The sequence below is a fragment of the Galeopterus variegatus genome, unplaced genomic scaffold, assembly GCF_000696425.1.
Source record: "Galeopterus variegatus unplaced genomic scaffold, G_variegatus-3.0.2 Scaffold510, whole genome shotgun sequence".
Taxonomy (NCBI): Eukaryota; Metazoa; Chordata; class Mammalia; order Dermoptera; family Cynocephalidae; genus Galeopterus; species Galeopterus variegatus.
This window is the reverse complement of record NW_007726621.1, coordinates 268,790-274,628: the sequence shown is the minus strand read 5'-3', so window position 1 is coordinate 274,628 and position 5,839 is coordinate 268,790. Positions and strand designations below refer to the sequence as shown.

Sequence of the window (5,839 nt, the reverse complement as noted above, 5' to 3'; positions counted from 1 at the left end):
GCCGCCGCCACCACAGCGCAGCGGCCAGTACTACTCCGCCCTCCCATCCACTGGCGAGGCAGCGAGCGCGCCGCGCGTCTCCTTCCGCCGGCGCGGGCTGGGGGGAGGGAGAGGCGGAGAGGGTCGGCGGAACCACCGCAGACGGAAAGTAGTGCCCGACGCTGAGGCGACGGCGGCGGCCGCCCGACCGGTCTGGCTCCGGTAGCGGCGGCTGCTGCAGGGCCAAGCAGTGAAGCGGGGTGGGGAAAGGGACTGCTCTTCTTCAGCAACACGATTAAAGCGTTTAGGGTCCACCTTTTACTCATCGCTCCTTCAGAGGTGGTGGTGAGACAACCGTGAAGTATATTGGTTCCACTCTGGATCACAAAATAAACTCCAGGTTAAATGCCTCATCATCTCCAGAGCGATGTTTTTCAGAATACATGGCGCCCGCCTTCTGAGTTACCCTGAATTAACAGTCCTGCAGTCCCAGCAGCAAGGCAGAGCAACGCTTTGTATTAAAAGCTAAGTCCACAGAACTCAGTCACAGCAGAACAGTCCACGACTTTAAATAAAAATAAAGATTAAACTGTCATCCTTTCATTCTTCCCATTTGTGGCGATACTAATTACATGTTTCAACTATTCAGAGATTTACACCTCACCACTGCTTTGTTAGAAGAACGCCAAACGCTCCCTGCAGGCTTTTGTCATCCTTACATTTCACAAACTGTCTCTGCCAATCTGAGTACTTTTAGTACTAGTACATAGCTCAAAACACACTAGTTAGATAATAAAAATAGGGAAAGTCTCCAGACTCAGTTATTAGAAAATGCCATGGAAAGAAAAGGATTTTAGCCAATCACAGTTCAAGAAAATAAATGATGTTTACTCCCTGTCCAATCACAATAGGACTTTATAACCCATAGGCATAACAGATCTCCAAGCTGGAACAATTACTGCTTTTTTGATCACACTCTTGAATTCTAAATCAAACCTCCCTATGGATGTCAGTGAGCAGTTCAACTTCAGGCACACTTTATAGTGTTTTTAAAAAGCAGTTTTTAAAATCCCAGTTCTGGTTTTTCAGTTGCACTAGTAATTATAATCAGCTTCAAAAATTCTTCTAGTCCAATAAAAATTTATTTTAGATTTCAATTTCTTAGAGATTTTCTTAAACCTCTACTCAAAAAAAGAGTTACCTTTTTAAAGGAGTTTACAGTAGTAATCTGAATGTTTAAAATAAACATAATAAGTCTTTTATCTTTCTCTAGAACACCCAACCTGGGCTGTTTGAAGTGGAAAAACATGGCCACTGCTAATAAGTTAGAAACCAAAATTGCAAGGAAGATGGCTTTTGATCATCATGGTCTAATTTTGCTAATCCAAAGACCAAAGGCAGAACTATAATACACAAAGGAAAACCGTGTCCAAAAATGCATGTTGGCAAGTTGAGAGAAAAATTTAAATTTACTTGAGCAATTTTATTTCCAAGTCCGCTCTTTAGATATATACTATATAATACTTAGCAAATTATCTTGAGGATTACAGACTAAGATTTCTAAAATGTCAACTTAGATTAAGGAGCCAGTAAAATAACCTGGTGAAAATAACATAACATAGGGAAAAATAAAGGTGTAAAGAAACCCATATTCAGATACCAAATCATCAATGATTTGCTCTGTGACCTTGGGCATGACCTCTGTAAAGAAACCCATATTCAGATACCAAATCATCAATGATTTGCTCTGTGACCTTGGGCATGAAATAGATGTTAAAATGGAAATTGCCTGATTCTCAATTCTCAGTGATATCATAGGAGCAAATAAAAAAACACAAAGTTAGGCCGGCCTGTGGCTCACTCGGTAGAGTGCGGTGCTGATAACACCAAGGCCACGGGTTCGGATCCTATATAGGGATGGCCGGTTTGCTCACTGGCTGAGCATGGTGCTGACAACACCAAGCCAAGGGTTGAGATCCCCTTACCGGTCATACTTTAAAAAAAATAAAATAAAATAAAATAAACCAGAAGAGAAAGGTCCAAAATCTAAAATGATGATTAGAGAGAGGACAGTGGTATTCCCAGTGCTTTAAAACTATAAGATATCACAACTCAAGGAAAAAAAAAAAATGACACTCTAAAAAAAAAAAAAAAAAAAAAAAAAAAAAAAAACACACAAAGTTAACTGGGAAAAGGCATGCAAATTTCACACTATTATTACATAAATCCAAGTCACTAAATTATATTCTTAGAGTATTTGTCATCAGGTCACCTAGCATAAAACTGCCAGCTGTTTTCAATTTTGTAGGCAAACTCCCATAAATGGGCCCATATTACATGTTGAATTCCACCCATTTAAGTTCTCTGAAAAGCATGTAAATACAACAAATCAATCAAAATATTTCACGTGCAGAAACGACATTTTTCAGAAGACCATATATCCCCATAACATTTTAAATGAAACATCTTATACTGTTAGAACTATATTCCAAATTCTGTTCTATGAATCCCTTGACTATAGCCAGTACCTAGAGCTTACACTGATTTGCGGATGTTTTGCTTTTGGAGAAACCTGCAAGTGCATTTTTTAAAAATAAAGAATAAAAAGACCTTAAAGGTTTTTCGTCTGTTTGCTGGCATTTTTTTGCTTTGTTTTGTTTCAGGGGATATTCATATTATCTTATTTTGCCAGCAAATCTTAACTTTATAAAAAAACATACAATTAAAAAAACCTTTTTAATCAGATTTGAAATCTCAGATTTGAAACTCAGTTTCCTTACATTCTGTATTTTTGTAAAGATCTCAAAAAATGCCAGCATTAATCAATGCAAAGAAAAGAAAAAGACAAGGTTGATGGTATTTTCCAATATACAGGCAAAGACAGTGACAAAGAAGTATTTAAAATGACAAAGTCATTTATGGAAGGTGACAAATCAAAAATATAAGACACATGTAAATATGTCCATTAAATATGTCTACAAACATACACATCAATTCAACCAAGTCTCATACATCAAATATCTTAACCTACATAAACAATACACTGGAAAATTATTTTATTTTTTTAACATCTACAAAAATTTATTCATAAAAACTATTTGATTTAAAAACTGACTTATAAAGAAAGGAACTGTATTCATTACAATAAGACTCATAATTATCCACTTAATTATCAATGATTAATAGTTCATGAAGCTTAGTTTCAAAAAGCAAACAGCCTACTAGTTGTAAGCTTTTCACGTTTTGACTTGGTATAATTATGGAAAGGGTCAATTATCTGCTCTCATACATACCAGTACAGATAAAAAGTTTAACACATGTCTCTTGTAATAATACTAGCCACCATTTATGGAATACTTAGTATGTGTCAGACACTATATGCTAAGTTCTTTACACATGTAAACTCACTTTAAGGATGTGGTTTAGAAAATGAGGTTTAGAGAACTGTAATAACTTGCCTAAGAACACGCATTAAGGAACTGGTTTTCAAAATCAGGCCTTGTGATAGCAAAGGCCCCTGCTCTTAACCATTATGCTAAGAAGTCACTTAAAAGAAACATGAAGATCAGTCATTAAGTTACTCACTCCTTATTAACACAGATTATCCATAATAGATTTGTTCAATATTTATTTAGCACTTACTATGTGTCTCACATCCTGCAAGGTTTTAGAGTAGGGCCCTTGTCCTTGAGAGGCTCAGTCTATCTGAAAAGACAGACAATAGAAATGCTTTGGTTGGTTTATTTAAGGAAGTATCAATAGAATGGCACATAAGATAAGTTTAATGCATTTTAATAAATACTTTTCAAATTTATTATAACTAGGAGGCTTTATGTAAAGGCTAGATTGAGTTTATGATGTGTTGGACTGTATATATACAGGTACATCTAGAAACTATGGAAGACTATTAAAATGAAGGAAACCAAGTTTCAAATGAATTATGCAAGTGGAACCAAGAATAAAGTGGAATATAAATTTATGCTAGCTACCATGTTTATTATTAAACCCTAAGTAACATTTATTTAGGTATTTCCTTAAGTATTTATTTTAAATGAATTCATCAATCACATTTATGATAATGATAAAGAAACTCAAACGTCACTTCCTCAAGGAAGCCATCCCTGACTCCGAGACTAAGTCAAATTCTACCATTTTGGATTTTCAAAACACACCCTATTTGTCTTAGTACTTACCATAACTGTATTTATACCATTTACTGTGTAATTGATTCTTTCATATTTGTCTACTTCCATAGAATATAAGGTCAATGAGGGCAAGGACAGTGTATCTTTATCTTGTTCATAACTATACTCCCAGCATCTACTAAGCCTTGCCAAGAGGACATAATAAATGTTATTGAATGGGGCCGGCCCGGTGGCGCACTGGATAGTGCGCCGCTTGGGAAGCGCGGCGGCGCTCCCGCCCGAGGGTTTGGATCCCACATACAGACCGGTTCCCGCTCACTGGCTGAGCGAGGCGCGGGAGCAACACCGAGGGTTGCAATCCCGTTGCCGGTCCCCGGTCCGGTACGGGGGCAACACTGAGGGTTGCGATCCGTTGCCAGACACAGAAAAAGACAAAAAAGACAAAAAAAAAAAATGTTATTGAATGAATTAATGAACAAATATAGCAAAATGTACCTTTTTCAAAATCCAAATCCAATTAAGAGGAACTTCGAATCTCTAAGTCAAAGGTCATAAATAAGAGTTCCTGTTCTTCCTAAAGGGTTATTCATCACCTTCATAATAATGTCTTATATACATTATCTCATTTCATCATGGAGGTACAGTGTCAAGCCTTCAAAAACTTGTGCTTCAGCAGAAAAGCAAGGTTGTTCCTAGGGAGATTTCTAAAGAATAGATACAGAGAAAGAGTTACAATTCACATCATTTCGTTACCAAACTACTAATTTATACAAACCCCAAAATGATCCTATGAGTATATATCCAAAACACCAGTCTATTTTTAGTCTTCTAAAGAGAACAGTCTCAAATAATGTCCTTGATGGAGCCAACATATAAATGTAACTTCCTCATTGTCTTCTTGATTCCATGTGAAAGTAAGGAGAGAGAGAAGGAAGAAAGGAAAGATGAAGAAAAGAGGCAATCTCTACTGGGTTTTTAAACATCTGTACATCTGTTACCCAGTTTCCAATTCAAATTCAGGCTACACAGGAATCTACCACTTCGTTTCAACATTCTCTTCTCTATTAAAAAGGAGACAAATTTGATTTTTAGTCATAAAAAATTAAAAATTTAGAAAGAATACACACGGCATTGGAAAATTCCTAATCTGCTGACTCAGGAGCTACAAGACAAAGAAGTGGAATGTTGCCATTGAGCACACAGCAAGGGTCTTCCCAGAGTGTTCCATAGCATATTTTCTCTGTTCATTACCCCTCTCATAAATGCTCCAACTATTTAACTACCATTAAAATAAGCTAGATGCAAGTTTGCACTTCGCAAACAGGTTAGATTCCTAAAGTGTCAGGTTCCTATTGGTCTCACAAGCCTTTACCACTGCCACATGTTAGTAGCAGCTGAGTTAAAAATCCTAAGAGCAGCTCTGTCCATATCCATGAAAAGTTCATTAAGTAAAATAACTTCTAAACTTGTATTAAAAATATAAGTGAGAGAAAGCTGAAGTAAAATCTAAACTAAAATGTAATACTGACTCAAAATCTCAGCATGCTAACTATATTCCATTGTAGTTTTTCTCCAAAGATGAAGCTAGATTTTACATAATGCAGGAACTTTATATCAAGAACACACAATTCTGAAGCACATCTCTCAAATTAATGGCCTCCGGTTTCAAAGGAACAAAACCAAAACATAACAAGACCTAGCAGTGAAATATGGGA

The 5,839-nt window shown here is 36.6% G+C and overlaps 1 protein-coding gene across 1 annotated transcript in view; it reads right to left on the bottom strand.

Moving 5' to 3' along the window:
• Positions 1-3,667, bottom strand: part of JMJD1C (jumonji domain containing 1C) — a 297,310-nt gene extending 293,643 nt beyond the window's left edge. Inside the window, exon 1 of the mRNA XM_008569549.1 lies at positions 3,622-3,667. The gene's annotated coding sequence lies outside the window, so the exon portion shown is untranslated. The remainder of the gene's footprint in view (positions 1-3,621) is intronic.
• Positions 3,668-5,839: the final 2,172 nt, after the last annotated feature.